This window comes from Pleurodeles waltl, chromosome 8, assembly GCF_031143425.1.
Source record: "Pleurodeles waltl isolate 20211129_DDA chromosome 8, aPleWal1.hap1.20221129, whole genome shotgun sequence".
Classification (NCBI taxonomy): Eukaryota; Metazoa; Chordata; class Amphibia; order Caudata; family Salamandridae; genus Pleurodeles; species Pleurodeles waltl.
In genome coordinates, this window is record NC_090447.1 from 1,244,147,585 (window position 1) to 1,244,165,732 (window position 18,148).

General features: G+C 48.0%; 1 protein-coding gene across 5 annotated transcripts in view; it reads left to right on the forward strand.

Annotated features, from left to right (window-relative positions):
- Positions 1-18,148, forward strand: part of LOC138250553 (probable tRNA methyltransferase 9B) — a 194,870-nt gene that overhangs the window by 108,645 nt on the left and 68,077 nt on the right. The window lies entirely within an intron of this gene.

Consider the following 18,148-nt stretch of genomic DNA (forward strand, 5'->3'; position numbering starts at 1 on the left):
CTGCAAACTGACCACAAACACATGAATGGGTAAATAAACAAAGTGAATGAGGAGAGCTTTTCTAAAGCGCTGCGTTACCCAAGCGGGTGTCCTGCCTCTTGAAGAGAAGAGCCTTCCCCAAAAAACTGAATTCGGGAATGATAAAGAAGTGGTCGATTCTGAGTGATTTCTGGAAAGCACAGTAATTAGTTTGCAGGCGAAGGGTACGCAGCAGATTGTTTCACTGATTAGCACCAACTAAGGAAAATGAGCAACCACCAGTTTTGAAGACTTGAGTGAGCTGAAACGGATTCTAATTGGCTGAGAATAAAGGCGGCCGGTGAAAGATGGGGAACGTAAAGCTCTGTGTACAGTGCAGAGATTGGCCTGTTGGTCAGAGACTGGCTTCTGATGGGGATTGCCCAAAACACACAGCAGGTGGCAAAATTGTGAACTGCAATTTGGATAAGAGGCATTTAGGAAGTCCAGGGTAAAGGGAATTGCTTAGTGCAGTGGCGAAAGGACAATTCAAGGGATATCGTGTGCAGTTGAAAGTAGTAGAAACAATGGTAGAAACAGTTGGAGGTAGTACATGCGATTTGAGAGGAGAAAGAAGATTACCGTCTGAGAACAAGCTTAAGACGTTCATACATTTAGCAATTTACGGGCCACAAATGGGAGGGCGGAAGGGGGCGGGGCAGAGGGGCCACTGACAATAAGAATTTTCATTGTATCAAAGTTCATTTTAAGTGATGGAACTGCCAGCCAGTCCAGCATTTTTGATAATCAGTTGCAATGGTCCATCTGCCTAATGCTTTTATTGTCATTCAAGCTGATGATTATTTCAGTGCCTACAGCTGATAACATTAGGGAGATGCCCAAAGAATGGATGAGATCAGCTAACACTGAGACACAGATTGAAAAGGATAGGCCTTACTGAGGATCCCTGAGGTCACCATCCCCCCACTTGAGGTGGGTTTAAAAGCTCACTTGAATAGACCCAAAAAGACAGTTTTGACATATTCAGAGAAGAAGGATTAGAATCACAGGAAGGCAGAGCGTGACACAACAGTGTAGCTTGATGGTCCAAATTAAGTAGTCGAGCCACAGTGACAAATGCTGTGGAAAGGTTAAGAACAATTTCCCCAGCTCTGCTTCCCTGATCCCCCTGCGATGATGGAGGCAGCTAAAAGAGCAGACTCTGCTATGTAGTGGGCAAAGGCACATCCGCATTCGATTTAGACAGGCTGCTTTCTAAAAACTCAGTGAGTTCCACATTGACTTATAAATTATTGCCACAAAAGGCATCTCAGTTACTAAGCATGGCAGGATTTAAAGAAGGTTTCTCTAAAAGGATCTAAAGAAGGCTTCTTTAGAAGTGAAACACTCGGGGCTTTCTTCCTTGCTACTAGAGCTTAAGTGAAAGGTGGAGATTTTCAGTGATGGCCACACTGATGGTTGTAGAAGCAGTGGACATAATAGACAAGGAGCATGGGTCAAGAGGAGAGCCACAGCTAAAGAATCTAATCAATTTGAGACAACATGAAAAGGAGATAGGGAAACAGTGAGAATGGAGCAGCACATCTGGGGGAAGAAAGGGTGTATTTGAAATTAGATGGAATGGATCTAGTTTTATGTCTGCTAGAGAATGATTGGACTGGGCTGAACAGTACAAGCAAAGTGAGATGAAAGGTTTCACAATTTTAAACAATCTTGCTTGCTGAATTATTAACATTAATGATGGAAGTGGCAACGTAAGATGTACGGACATGAAGAATTTTAGATGTATATACCGTGAGGATAAAGATCTTTGTGATGTCTCACCTATGTCCTCATTAAGAGTTTGGCGGTGCGAAGACTGCCATGGTGGTGATGGCAGTCATGCCGCTGGGCTGGCGGAGAAGACCGCAATATTATGACCATGGCGGGATCTTCTGAACCGAACACAGCCAATTCACTGCCAGTGCGGATGGACCGCGGCGGACGGCGATAGGTATCACTGGGCCGGCGGGGACCATGTTCCTGCCTAGCATATTACGAGGTTGCACACTGCCACCAAAACCCTGGCGGCAATGAACCATATAAAAGGAGACTCATTTTCCAGAACACAGACACATCCAGAGCCGCTATGGAACCAGAACTTGAACTATTCCCAATGCTCCTGCTCGCCCTGCGTCTTCGGAACCAGCGATGACAACAACCGTAAGTACACACACCTAGCACACACTGGTGGGAAAGGTATTAGAACACACGCGCACACACAACACACACATCTGGGACGGCTAGCGACGGGGACACACGAAACCACACAGCCATATCAACACACACACCTACACACACACAAACAATACACACACAAGACACATGTGCCATACACACACCACCCGCACACAACACACATGTGCCATACACACACCACCCGCACACACAAACACATCATCGCCACAAGCCAGCACACATATGCACAACACCACTGAGTCACAAAACATCACAACCGCAGCTACACAAACGCTTGCCAACACATTGCACTGCACACCTACACATGACAACACGTACCGACAACACACAACCAATCACACAACGTACCAAATGTCACACCACGCCCACACAACACAGACTGCAGATGGCATAGCCATCACCACACAGGCGCACACACAACAACCACACAATGGCACACAACACCACCATAACACATCACACCCCGTACAATGCTCAACCTAGCTGCACATATGCATGGAACCACACAATCATATTACACACACACACACACACACACACACACACACACACACAAACCACATTAGTAGAAGCTGGACCAATGGCAGGACACACACATACACACGCATTTCAAGCACACCAGCCAGCACCACCACCACCAACACCCACAACTCACACACCCACAAACCTAAGCCCACGTACACAATCAGACATGTTGAATGGAAGGCAGGACAAGTAAGTCACCAGCATCAGGTTGGCCCTGATGTATTCAAACTCAAATATAAATAAAGAACTATGTACAGACAAAAGGCCATTGGCCAGTCCTTGTGTCTCCGTGCCATGACACAAATGGCACGTCTCAGTGCCCCAACTTCTCCTGACTGCAAAATCACGTCCACATGGTTGGGGCATCAATGGGGCAGGTCGGCACCTCGGGGTTGAGGGGATGGTGGTCGAGGAGGGGGTTTGGGCTTGGGAGGGGGTCTTTGGGTTTAGTCTTGGGTTGGGGGGGCCGTGGGTTTTGGTGGAGGGTCTTTAGGCTTTGTCTTGGGAGGTGGGACTTTGGTTTTGGTGGTGGACCTCTTGGGTAAACGCATAAAGGAGGCATTTTAGGGACAGAAGGGCGGTCACGGGAAGGAGTGGTTGTCAGATGTGTCTTTGTGTGTGTCATGGGTGCAGGTGGGTGAGTGGAATGCTTATGTATGCTGGGTGCCTGTTGGGTGGGTGAGTGCTGGCGTTTAGGTGTCTTGGGAGGAGGGAGGGAGGCAGAAGGTGCTGGGAATTGCCATGCTGAATGGGTGACTGTCTGTTGGGTGGTGGCTGCAGGAATGGTGGATGTGCTGCATATAGAGGTGTCGGTAGTTGTGGTGAGTACGGATATGGTGACTGGGGTGGATGTCTGCAGGTCAGCTATTGTGGTGGTTCTGGGTAATATCGGAGTTGTAGCTGGGTCAGGGAGTGTTGATGTTGTGCCAGCGGTCGAGAATGGTGAAGTGTCTGTGATGGAGAGGGTGGTGGGGGTGTCTCTGTAGGCAGTGGATGTTGTTGTGTCTACAGGTGGGTGTTGTCTTTGTGCATGCTGGTGTTGGGCCTTGTGGTGTTTGTGTTTGTCATGTGGAACAGCATCTATTGTAGTGGATGCATGCGTTTGTGAAGGTGTACTCTTTGATGGGTGTGGGGAGAGGGGATTGGGAAGAGGTAGGTGGAGGGGGAGCGGTAGACAAAGGAACACTGTCTGCCATCGAGGCCAGAGCCTTAAAGGATCTCTGCAGGGCAGCCATGGCACTGTGAATGCCTTTCAGGTACCCACTGCTCTGTTGCACTTGAGCCGCCAATCCCTATATGGCATTCACAATGGTGGTCTGACCCACAGAGTTGGACCTCAGAAGGTCAATAGCCTCCTCACTGAGGGCAGCAGGGCTGGCTGGGGTAGAGGTGCATTCAGCGAAGGAGACGCCCACCCTCCTGGGTCAGAGGGCAGGGCAACTGGGTGGGAAGCTGCAGGGAGGGTGGTGCTAGTAAGGGGGGTGGTGGACAATGATGGTGCTGGGGTGGTCCCAGATAGGTCCGCCACAGCCAGGGATTATGCACTGGAAGTGGATTCTGAGGATGATGTAGACAATCCGGTCTCCCCTGTGGCACTCCCCTCATCCTCCATCCCACTGGGTCCCTCAGCCTCCCTGGAATCAGCCTCCTGGGTCCCATGGGCTGCCCCCTACTTGCCTGTGCCCCTTCTCCTTCGCCTAATAATGCTGATTCACAAAAGGAGGGAGAGGGAGAGAGAGAAAAAAAAAAAAAAGGTGGACAAAGGGTTAACACCTAACCTCTAAACATATATGAACATGTGCATATCTCACAAAACATCTCATGGCCAGGCATGCAATTGCACTTCAAGTCTGATAATACCTAATGCCAATGGAAAGCTGTAGTGGACATTTAACATCAAATGTGCACATAAGTACAGATATGGACATGAAGAAGGCAGTGACTCACCATGGCAGCAGAGGAATTGGCAGGGACATCTAAAAATGACATGAATACACAATGTTGGTTCTGCAGGGCACTTACCACAGCAAGTACCATCCTATAGTAGTAAGGCCAAGTCCACACAATGAGATCTACAATAGCAGCAATTGCTGTGCAATCTGCCCTTATGTAATCTCATGTAGCAGTATCCCATTGTTGTTTCCCTACACATCCCTACACTCTGAAGGTGGCATATGTTTGCATAGTCACCTATCAGGGCAATTCTCCTGTCCCATTGAGGCCCTTCTTGTTGTGAAACTGTGAAGCCAGACCTACAATCAGTCCATGGCAGCAACTGTATAATACCAAGACATTCTCAGTTCATGTAGGAGACCAACATAGATGGGATTGCACTTACACCTCTGATGCAGATGGCTGGAGCTGGTTAGAGACAATGCTAAGGCTGACAAAACTGTCCCAACCATGGAAATGTGACATTTTAATGCATGATGGTATTGTCTGGTCACACATAAATCATATTTACCCTGGCTGGGTCACTGATACCCATTGTCGTTGTGCGTCCACCATTGTCCACAATCATAGTATTCCAGTGGTAGCCCACCCAATCCCACTCCAGGCCTGACAAGGGCGAGGTAACAGTCAGTACTCACCCCCTTGTGGCTGCTGTGCTGCCCTCAAGCACCCATTCACCCCATGGTAGGCCGCTGCCAAAATGCGGGCCGTTAGGGAGGTCAGGGTCCAACGGGCACCCCTCCTTTGTTGGGAGGACATCCGCAGCTGGGCCTTCGCGGTCTTCCGAGCCCAGCGTCTCAGGTGCTCCCACCACTTCTGACAATGGGTGCTCTGCTAGTTATCGACCCCCATGGGCCCGCCCTTGCTTGGCGATGGCACACCCAGTCCCTTTCATCTGATGGGCGCTGACCTGGATGGGTGACACAGACTGGAGGAGAAAGTGATTAGGACCAGCACAAAGTAGACCGCAATGGTCTACACACATCAGACACACCACATTGCTATCCACATCCATCGTAATGGGTCACACTCCTAATATCCATGCCCCCAGCATGCATGTACTCTGTGGCCGGTATGCCTATGCTATTCACAACAACACAGACCCCTACCATGCACAACAATGGCATGGGGTTCACCTGCTCCTCTGGGGTCCCATTCAGCTGTCCATACAGGGGTAGGACCCCTTTGACCAGCTTCCTCAATTCTTCTTGGGTGAAGGCCGGGGCCCTATCACCTACAGGACGTGGCATGATGGCTCCTAGTGGTGGTGTTGTTGCTTGCACGAGTGTCAGGCGTCAAGTGAGGTAAGCGGTAGAAAACGGTGGTCACGGCTGCCGTGTACATGGCCATCGCTGCCGGTGGTGATCATCATTGGTCCCAGTCCTCCATGGGCAGCAATTTTAATCACAGACGTTGCACGATGGTTGCGACTGCCTACCGCCATGTTGGCATATGCCAGCAGACTTGTATCACTTCAATTTGTCCTCTGCTGCTGGACAGGCGCCTGTCATTTTATGTACAGTAAATGGCTTGTTGAAAAATAAGTGTGTTATGGTACTTATATGTCCAGAATGCTTCGCAGGCCCATGTTGTACCATCATGTACTGGCACAGACATGTCACATTCAACGCACAGTGCTGTAATATGGGCGGAGCTCACATGAACTGCATATTCACCTACTGGCTGCCTCATAGGCGGTGTTGCACCCTAGATCACTGTAACATCTACATACATGGCCCAATGCAGGACTCATATCCTTTTGTGTTGCTAATGTCGCCCTAAGTGGGAAGGGTATGCCCAGACGTGGGTCCCGTGCTTCCCATGCCACTGGATTCAAGCTAGCCTGGCTGATGAGGGGTGAAACCCCGAAACCGGTCCCAGGATGCTTGTTTCCAGTCCAGGGAAGACCTGGCCTGGCAGTTCGGGCTGGACTGTTCCCATGGGGAACAGTGTCAAGACTGATTTGCATATGGCTGGGTCCAAACTGGAATGGCATGGGCAGCAAAAAAACGATGGATTAAACCCAGATCTGTGACTGGGGGTGAGTGTTTGCATTGTCCGCACTCCGTCCATCATCCTTTTGTGTTGCTAATGTCGCTAATATGTGCACACAACATGGGACATCACACGTGTTATGTGGCATGTACAGTCTACAGGACCAACAATGGCCAGCACGGATGGCAGAAATGGCCCTCCTGCGTACACAATGTAGTGTTTGTCACCTGTACAGGCATGTATGCATAGTTTAGTGTGTGGAACAACATTTTCTACAGTTAACGTGTGGAGTGCTAATCACATTCTGCATTCTCTCCTCTCCGTCCTAGATACCATGTAATGAGGAGAATAAGAAATGCACTGGTGTGTCATCCAGCAGTCGACCTCGCTACCTTGGAAGAGGGACTCATCGCCCAGACCTATCGTGTCACCATTTTGGAGCTCTGTACCCAGTTGGAGCCAGATCGTTTTGAAGGATGTACTGTCTGCTTTCCTAAAACACATGGACAGCTACATCAGGTTTGCCCAAACTTCGGATTTGGCCACTTTAAAGGCAGACTTCTATGCCCTTGAGCACATTCCTCACATCATAGAAGCAATTGATGGCACCCATATTTCTTTGGCCCCCCCCACTGTAAACGAACAAATATATAGGAACCGGAAAAACTTTCACTCTAATGTGCAGGTGGTGTGTTTGGCGGACCAGTACTTCTCCCAAGTGACTGCCAAGTTTCTGGGATCTGTGCATGACGCCTACATAATGAGGAACAGCAATGTCCCACACATGATGGCACGTCTACAGAGAGAGGGGACTTGGCTTATTGGTAGGTATCAATATGGATGTGTGTCTGTTATAGCACCTGTCAACACATTCTTCTCTGTGGCTGTCCCTGGTTTGTAACATGTCCTGCCTTTATTCGTACAGTTGAACCAGACTATCCTAACCTGCCCTGGATGTTAACACCAGTTAGGTTCCCTGCCACGGATGCTGAGACACATTACAATGAGGTCCACGGCAGGACAAGGCATGTGAGTGAAAGGACTTTTAGTCTACATAAGGCACAATTCCAGTGTCTCCACGTCTCTGGAGGTTGCCTCCTCTACAGTCCCCAAAAGGTGTGCCAGATCATAGTTGCCTGATGCAGGCTCCACAATCTGGCCCTGCGACACTACTTCCCATTACTGGCAGATGAGGAGGTGGCCACTGGACCAGTGGGTGGTGATGGTGACTTGGAAAGTGATAGAGGCAGATGAGGATGGTGCAGCACACACTAGGACAGAGCTGGTCAATCAGTACTTCCAGTGACATACAGGTATGTTGTGTGTTGTAGCTGGTGATATACTTGCACTTGCACTTGGATTAATGACAATGCCCCTCCTGGCCATTTACATCAGTGTAGATGTACCATTTACCCATTCCTGTGTGTGGGTGGTGATAGACGACTGATTGTATGTCAGGAGCAGTGTAATTGGGCTCAGCCATATGTCCCTTATGCAGGATGCTAGGTAAACATCTTCTGAGGACAGTCCTGTAGTGTGCTATGTGTCCCGTCATCTCATGTCCTGATGCAAGTCCAGCTATGGACTGTGTACAGTGTATCCTTTCCTCTCCTTGCAGTTGCCTGAGCCATTCATGTCAAGTTGCCTTTGCTAACAGTTGAAGTTGTTGAGTTGAGCCCATTACAGCTGTCAGTTACAGCTATTTAGTCATGTACTCATTGTGTTTGTTGATGTAGAAATCTAATCAGTAATGCCCTGTTGCCGTGCCAATTCACAATGGCCATCACAATGATGGACTGCAAATGTGCTTAGAGTGCTACCATGCCTCACATCCTGATTTGTGTCCCTGTGTTGTGCTTTTTTCAGATTTGATCACTGGATCTACTCTGGTGTGTGGCTGGACCAATGTCTCTTGTTCAACTGACTATTGTGACATCTCTGATATACTAGGCCTCCTCCCTCTACTGTGATTTGCACTGGCTGTTTGTTGAGGGGTATTAATACACATGATATTTAGCTGAAAACACATTTGAACATCGCACAATAAAGATACAAATGCATTTGCTGTGATCTACAGTGTTTATTGTTAATATTTTGTCTAACAGTTGATGAGTGGGGTCATGGTGGATGAAATCATCGGAGTGGTTGTCCTAGCTGTAGGTGGTACAGGTCCAGTGTCCAAGGGCCATAGGTTGTCGTATAGGTTCTCATTATCCTAATGAGGCTACTGGATTTGGGTGGCAGAATCTCATAAACTGTGGGTACGAAGTACAATTACACACCATGTGACACCTGTCAACCTAATCTGGATTTTCCGGAGACTAGCAGCTCCTCACCTCTATCCAAGAACAGGGATGATTGTGGCAACCGGGCGCATGACAAGAAAGACTCCTCAGGGGAAGCGTGGTCGATCAGCTCTCATTCCTTTCTCCCAATTGCATTAGTCTCACACAGGCAAAGACGGAGGCAGAATATAGTTCAATAAGGATTTATTGAAGTAACTGCTTCTTAGATAAATTGGCATGTATCACAATAACTAGGATGATAAAACACAATAACAGCAAAGTTTTGACAAGGAGAGTGAAACATAAAAATAGTCCCACCATGCTGTCAGTAGGAGTGATAAATAGTTCTCCTACCTAAGCTATGTTCGAGACAACATAATAAGTCCTAATCCTCCCTTCAGGTTTCCCCCCTGGAAAGACATCATCCCTCATACCTGAGTAAGTAAGGCTGTAGTCTAAAAAGACACCGTCCCCATGAAGGCCGGGGCTTCTGCAGTCTAAGCAAGCAGCTGTAGTGAGGCAAGCAGCATGCAGTTGTGGTCATCTGGCTGGAATCTCCCTCTAAGGTGTATGAGACAAAGGAGTGTTTTTATTAAAAATAAAAAGTTGACATTCTAAGAAAGGGTCCCCACGTAGGAATGTGTGTGTTTCTGTGAATGTTGCCAGCAACCCTATCGGAGTGCAGCCTTGAGGAATGCACAAAGTGAAATTAATGTCTTACTAAGGACTTAATGTTTTCCTAGGCAAAAGAACAAGTAAATGGAGAAAAATAAAACGCCACAAATGTGGTTATTGCTAGAAAAATAAAGTGATGCTGTATAAAATGTAACTGAGCTAAAGTGCACAACGGCCAGCCTAGTTTACCAAAATAATGCGTCTAAAATATGGGTAGAATAGCTATACAACAAGGTAAAATGGAGAAATTATATTGAACAGACAACAGGGTGTCAGTGGTACACAAGGGAGGATGTTCAGGAGAGGGTCAGTTCCTGGCAGTGGGTTTGGTCTTGGCATCTGCTCCAGCTAGCTGGATGCTTGGATGGATGACCATATTTGCTGGGGGGTGGGGGGGAGTTCCTCAACTACAGAGGGAGGGGTGTCAGTGGGCTGTGGCTCCCCTGGCAGGGTCTCCAGTCCATTGGCTGCCGCTGATGTAGATGGCTCAGATAAGGGGTTGCCTGTGGAAGCGGCCTGCTGCTGGGTGGAGGTGGGGCGCAGGATGTTGGGGAGGTCCCTGAGCACACCTAGAATGGTGGCCATGGAGGCATTGAGTGCCTGCCACTGCTGCATGGCTTCCTGGTGGTATTCCCTCTGCAGCCTTTGGGTTTTCTCCCAAGATGGCGAGTATTTGGCCCATCTTGTCCTGGGATTGCTGGTATGCTCCCAGGACTTGGGAGATGGAGTCCTGGTCAGTTGGCTCCCTTGGCTGCCCTGTCCTCTGGCCCACAGGTGCCCTCCCATGCCCTCTGCCCCCCTGTGTCACTGCCATGGTGTGCCTGTTCCCAGTGTCACCAGGACCTTCATTGTCTTGGGTGTGAGGGGTCAACTCTTGTCCCTGTACTGTGGGGCACAATACTGATTGACCAGTCCTTGTGACACAGGTTTGGGGACGAGGGGTTGGCTGTGCTGTTATTGCCACAAGGTGGGGGGATTGGATGTGGGCAGGGAGAGGCTGGGAGTGGTGGACTGACCAGGTGTCCCTGATGGGCCAGGTAAGTCGTCAATGTCCAGACATACTGAGCCATAGACAACATTGGGGCCTTCATCCTGGGAGGGCTGTTGTTCTCTGGTACCATCTTTATGGTGGTAGTAGCAGGGGCACCTGTGGATGGAGTCGATGAGTATTACCTGGTGGAGGTGTGATTGGTTGTCTTTGATGCATACAGTGGCTTGACTTGATTCCAAGTAATGGCAATGACAAATTAAGCACTGCAGGCATTGGTTTTGGATAGTGGATTGTGGGTTAGGTCCCTTGTTCCATTGGGGTTTGAGGAATGGGGACTGCATTTCTGACATTGCTATGTGTTGGTGCTCAGTCGAAGCATACAATTGGTGTGGCAGGTGCAATAGTTATACACGCAGGAGTTGCACTGTGCAGTGGACATAGCAGGTTTATCTGTAGAAGGGCTGGTGCACTGTGGTATTTGTAGTGATTGTTGTTGGCAGTGCTATCCGTGCACTTGGGTGGGACTGTGTGGACATTGTAGCTGAGTGGTGGTGTGACATGCAGGGTAGGGGTGTGAGGTGATTGGGCGTGAGGTGCAGTGGTTGATAGGGTGACTTGGGGAGTGATAGGGTGGTGAGGAAGCATGCTGGGGAGTAGTACTTGGTGCCAGGGGAGTGTTAGTTACTTACCAGACTCTAGTCCTCTGGGTATTCTAGTCAGGGCCTCAGGATGCAGTATTGCCAAGATCTTCTCCTCCCACGTTGCGAACTCTGGAGAGGAGGTGAGGCGCCCCACCGCCTCTGTGCGGCAATTTGGTGTTATGCCATGGAACGTACCTTCCCTCGTAGGTTGTTCCACCTCTTCAGGATGTCCTCCCTTGTGCGTGGATGTTTGCTCACTGAGTTCACCCTGTCAACAATTCTCTGCCATAACTCAATTTTCCTGGCTATGGATGTTTGCTGGACCTGTGCTCCAAACAGTTGTGGCTCTACCCTGACAATTTCATCCACCATGACCCTCAGCTCATTGTCTGTGAAGAGTGGGTGCTTTTGAGGTGACATGGTGGTTGTGTTGTGTTGTGGGTGGTGGTGTGTTGTGTGCAAAGGTGTAGGGTGGTTAGTGGGGTGGGGGTGTTTGATTGTATGTGCTGGTGGTATCTGGTGTTTGTGTGAAGTGGTGATGTGTGTATTGTGTTGCTGGTGCAGTTGTGTGGTGTGTGAAGTGTGATGGTGCCTATGGTATTGATGTGCAGTGTCCTCAGTTAGTGTGCTTCTCCCTGTCTGTGTTGGTAGTTGTGGTTGCGAAGGATTGTGGGGTTGTGTGAGGGTGTGTTATATAGTGCAGTGTGCAGGTGTGTGTGGTGTGTCTCAGGTGTGGGGAATTCATACTGTCTAATGTGATGCTGTGTTCTGGTGGAAGTGAGTTTTTGACCTTGGCAGTTCGCACTGCCAATGGTTTTCCACCGTGCAGTGACAGCTGTGCTGATTTGTGGGTGCTAATCTGGTGGGAGGAATGTGTTTGACATGGCAGTGCTGGTGGTGGGACCGCCTCTATCCTACCCTCGGTCGTCCCGGCGGTGTTGGGTTTATGGCTGCATTCTGGCGGTCTTCATTGTGGACTGTTAATATGGCAGGCGGAATACTGCCAACACTGGCGGTCTTTTGGCACCCGCAACCGCAGCAGTCTTGCCAAAAGACCACCAAACTTGTAATGAGGGCCTTAGCCATTGCTTTTCTGAGGCCCTACTTTAATCCTTGCAATATTCCAATTCCAGCAACCACCAGCGGGAGTGGGTCAAAGGATGCACATTGATTGTGAGAATGCTTGACAGTGGGGTAGAGACGCTTAAGGTGAAACTAATACAAGCGCTAAAGTTGGCTACATCATTATCCATTGAGTTACAAATGGACAGAAAATCAGCGCTACGGATCGTTCAAAGGCTTTAAGAATAATCTTATTACACCTCCTAAAGATATTGGTGTTGGTGGAGTCAGAGATGGCTTTAGGGAGAGAAGTGACACACAAAGAGGACGAAAATGGAATCCTAAAGTCAAAAGAAGGGGGTTGAGTAGTGAAATAGAGAAGGCTGGAAGGAACAAAGTTGCGGTCCTGCACATGGCCGACGTGGTCAGAAGGATTAATAACCAATTGGGTGAGACTCCGAATTTGGCAGGAGTGAAGCAGGACTCTCATATTAGGATGATGCTAGTCATCAATGCAAATGTTAAGGTCTGCAAGTCGGAAGAAGTTAGAAGCTTTGGTTGCATGGGGAATTAAGAGTACGTTGGAGTGGAACAGAAATATGTTTCCGGCCTGGGGATGGGAAAGATGTGGTAGATGAAGACACTGATGGAAGAGGCCAGTGCAGAAATATCAATGCAGAGAAAAAGGATTTCGGCTGGCAGTGCAGGCAGAATAGAAAGATGATAATGGATTGGGAGAGTTTGTATATAATAGCAATCCTGCCTTGCATTTTGAAGGTGATCATAGTGAAGCATGCAGCAAGGATGAAACCTGGGGCCAGGCTCTCCCGCAACCAAGGTGTTATTTCAGTTTCAATTAACACTCATGAAGGGGCCCTGGGCAGCTTGCAGCACTCACCTTCCCAGAAATGCCTCCGAATTATGGCAAATAATTCCTCTTTTAGGGGGTTTAGGTGGCCGCAACACCTGCCATCTCTTAAAATGAACACACGCCCTACTCCCTTAGTCTTAATTCCACAAAATACAGGATATATGTATCTGTTTAGAAAAGGATGCAGGTTATTGACCACCTACTTTAGCTGAAGTAGTGCTTGAATAAATCAGCTGTGTCCGTTTGATGCAGCTTCATTATTGTTTGTCAATAAGACTAAATGCAGTACAATCCCATGACGTGTGAACTCTTTAAAGCAGTTCCTGTGCACAGGGAGCAGTGTATGGGATTACAAGGTAAAGCAAAGTTGTGGTGCTGGTCACAGGCTAAAATCGGATTAGATCTCTGCATAGACGAGTGAAAGTGTCGCTTGGGGGTGGTGAGGTAGGAGGTAAAGGGTTTAAAAAATATATGTTGCCCCCTGCAGGTGGATGGGATTATTTTAGGCTAACCAGCACATAGGTCACTAATGTGCTAATTTCCACATAAACATTGTCTTTTTACATGTATTAATACGTTGACGCCAGACCTATTGGAATTACTTTTGCATTCCGGGACTGCAGTTTTCCGTCACACTGACAGTGTGATTCTACAGCTGCTAGCACTGAGAGTGCAACAGTCTTAATGCATCTCCGTCACAGTAGATTTGTGGATTCCAGCATGCCCTGTCCTTTTACTCTGCTACTTGTAGCCCTGCATGTGCATTGGAAAATCAAAAGTACAAGTAACCCGCTGCAATACTATTAGGACAGAAATGGCTGATCAGAGTTACCTCTATGGGTCCTGTTTCTTTGGTCCAGGGCTGGGTTTTGAATTAACAAATCAATGCAGCCTGCGAGTCTTCGTTTACCTAATTCAGCCAATTGAATGGACGCGCATGGAACACTGATCTGTGTAGCGAAAACCAAAGACTGGAAATGTTTACAGGGATATGAAATCCTCAAGTAATTAGAGGCCTTGTGGGGTTGTTTTCACAATACTGCATTCTTGTACATCATGTAACCAGGATTAAGAAATACTACACCCTGAAGGTGCTTGTATGGTGCCTTCCATAGGTGAGAAGATCGCTTGGGGCTGCCCAAACTCCCGAAGCACCTAAGAGAATTTCTTGAAACGGGCAGAGGATAGAGGCAGGAGGAACAACCCAATTAATTTTAAAAGAGAATGTATTATGAAACTCCTTAAAATGAAACGGCTGAATTATTCTCAGATTCTCTGCTGTGAGAGTAGGTGATGTACCCTCTAACTCCCCCTTTTCAATCTGTACCATACTGATGGGTACAGCAGGGTGCAAGAGACAGGTGCACAGGGATGTGGCAGGCTATGAGAGGCAGGACACATTGCGGTCTAGTGCATCTCCCCTCTAATACGATGTCCTGCACCTGGCACACAGGGGGAGTGCTAGCACTCTTCCTGTGGGCCTCCCACCCCCCACTCCTGGGCAGGTATGGCAGCCAAATCACTGTCGCTGCAACCCTCAACCCCCGTGACATCTGATGATGTCAGCGCTCGATTGCGCTGACCTGATCAGAAGTCGCTTCCAGCATGGCAGAGGAGAAACTGATCAGATGTGGGACAAAGGACAATAAAAAGGCTCCTTAACCCCTTCGCTGCCAGGCCTTTTCCCCCTCCTGTGCCGAGCCTTTTTTTGGCTATTTGGAGCAGTTCGCGCTTAGGCCCTCATAACTTTTTGTTCACATAAGCTACCCACGCCAAATTTGCGTCCTTTTTTTCCAACATCCTAGGGATTCTAGAGGTACCCAGACTTTGTGGGTTCCCCAGAAGGAGGCCAAGAAATTAGCCAAAAAACAGTGAAAATTTCGTTTTTTTCAAAAAAAATTGGAAAAATGGGCTGCAGAAGAAGGCTTGTGGTTTTTTCCCTGAAAAGGGCATCAACAAAGGGTTTGCGGTGATAAAATCACCAGCTTCCCAGCTTTCAGGAACAGGCAGACTTGAATCAGAAAACCCAATTTTTCAACACAATTTTGGCATTTTACTGGGACATACCCCATTTTTACGATTTTTTGTGCTTTCAGCCTCCTTCCAGTCAGTGACAGAAATGGGCATGAAACCAACGCTGGATCCCAGAAACCGCAACATTTTTGGAAAGTAGACAAAAATCTGAATTCAGCAAGGGGTCATTTGTGTAGATCCTACAAGCGTTTCCTACAGAAAATAACAACTGAAAAAGAAAAATATTGAAATTGAGGTGAAAAAAACATCAATTTTTCTCTACGTTTTACTCTGTAACTTTTTCCAGCAATGTCAGATTTTCGAAATCAATATACCGTTACGTCTGCTGGACTCCTCTGGTTGCGGGGATATATAGGGCTTATAGGTTCATCAAGAACTCTAGCTACCCAGAGCCAATAAATGACCTGCACCCTGCAGTGGGTTTTCAATCTATGCCGGGTATACAGCAATTCATTTGCTGAAATATAAAGAGTAAAAAATAGCTATCAAGAAAACCTTTGTATTTCCAAAATGGGCACAAGATAAGGTGTTGAGAAGCAGTGGTTATTTGCACATCTCTGAATTCCGGGGTGCCCATACTAGCATGTGAATTACAGGGCATTTCTCAAATAGACGTCTTTTTTACACACTGTTTTACATTTGGAAGGAAAAAATGTAGAGAAAGACAAGGGGCACTAACACTTGTTTTGCTATTCTATGTTCCCCCAAGTCTCCCGATAAAAATGATACCTCACTTGTGTGGGTAGGCCTAGCGCCCGCGACAGGATATGCCCCAAAACACAACGTGGACACATCACAGAAAACAGAGGTGTTTTTTGCAAAGTGCCTACCTGTAGATTTTGGCCTGTAGCTCAGCCGCCACCTAGGGAAACCTACCAAACCTGTGCATTTCTGAAAACTAGAGACCTAGGGGAATCCAAGATGGGGTGACTTGTGTGGCTCGGACCAGGTTCTGTTACCCAGAATCCTTTGCAAACCTCAAAATTTGGCTAAAAATATACATGTTCCTCACATTTCTGTGGCAGAAAGTTCTGGAATCTGAGAGGAGCCACGAATTTCCTTCCACCCAGCGTTCCCCCACGTCTCCCGATAAAAATGATACCTCACTTGTGTGGGTAGGCCTAGCGCCCGCGACAGGAAACGCCCCAAAGCGCAACGTGGACACAGCCAAATTGGTGAAGGAAAACAGAGGTGTTTTTTGCAAAGTGCCTACCTGTAGATTTTGGCCTGTAGCTCAGCCGCCACCTAGGGAAACCTACCAAACCTGTGCATTTCTGAAAACTAGAGACCTAGGGGAATCCAAGATGGGGTGACTTGTGTGGCTCGGACCAGGTTCTGTTACCCAGAATCCTTTGCAAACCTCAAAATTTGGCTAAAAATACACATGTTCCTCACATTTCTGTGGCAGAAAGTTCTGGAATCTGAGAGGAGCCACGAATTTCCTTCCACCCAGCGTTCCCCCACGTCTCCCGATAAAAATGATACCTCACTTGTGTGGGTAGGCCTAGCGCCCGCGACAGGAAACGCCCCAAAGCGCAACGTGGACACAGCCAAATTGGTGAAGGAAAACAGAGGTGTTTTTTGCAAAGTGCCTACCTGTAGATTTTGGCCTGTAGCTCAGCCGCCACCTAGGGAAACCTACCAAACCTGTGCATTTCTGAAAACTAGAGACCTAGGGGAATCCAAGATGGGGTGACTTGTGTGGCTCGGACCAGGTTCTGTTACCCAGAATCCTTTGCAAACCTCAAAATTTGGCTAAAAATACACATGTTCCTCACATTTCTGTGGCAGAAAGTTCTGGAATCTGAGAGGAGCCACGAATTTCCTTCCACCCAGCGTTCCCCCACGTCTCCCGATAAAAATGATACCTCACTTGTGTGGGTAGGCCTAGCGCCCGCGACAGGAAACACCCCAAAGCGCAACGTGGACACAGCCAAATTGGTGAAGGAAAACAGAGGTGTTTTTTGCAAAGTGCCTACCTGTAGATTTTGGCCTGTAGCTCAGCCGCCACCTAGGGAAACCTACCAAACCTGTGCATTTCTGAAAACTAGAGACCTAGGGGAATCCAAGATGGGGTGACTTGTGTGGCTCGGACCAGGTTCTGTTACCCAGAATCCTTTGCAAACCTCAAAATTTGGCAAAAAAAACACATGTTCCTCACATTTCTGTGGCAGAAAGTTCTGGAATCTGAGAGGAGCCATGAATTTCCTTCCACCCAGCGTTCCCCCACGTCTCCCGATAAAAATGATACCTCACTTGTGTGGGTAGGCCTAGCGCCCGCGACAGGAAACGCCCCAAAGCGCAACGTGGACACATCACATTTTTTCATTGAAAACAGTGCCTACCTGTAGATTTTGGCCTCTAGCTCAGCCGGCACCTAGGGTAACCTACCAAACCTGTGCATTTCTGAAAACTAGAGACCTAGGGGAATCCAAGATGGGGTGACTTGTGTGGCTCGGACCAGGTTATGTTACCCAGAATCCTTTGCAAACCTCAAATTCTGTCTAAAAAAACACATTCTCTACACATTTCGGTGACAGAAAGTTCTGGAATCTGAGTGGAGCCACAAATTTCCTTCCACCCAGCGTTCCCCCAAGTCTCCCGATAAAAATGATACCTCACTTGTGTGGGTGGGCCAGGTGCCTGCAACAGAATAAGGCCCAAAACTTGTAGAGATAGAGGGGATAGCACAGCAAGTTTATAAGGACATATTCTTTTATACATCTTTAGACTGACTCTGCTTTGGGGACCCACATAAGTGAGGTGTCATTTTACTTGGGAGGCTGAGGGGGAACACTGGGGAGTAGGAATTTTGTGCTGGAGTGGTGATCCTACGAAGAAAAGTCAGGAAAATATGCTTTTTTTAAGCACATTGAGGTTTACAGAGGTGTCTGGGTAA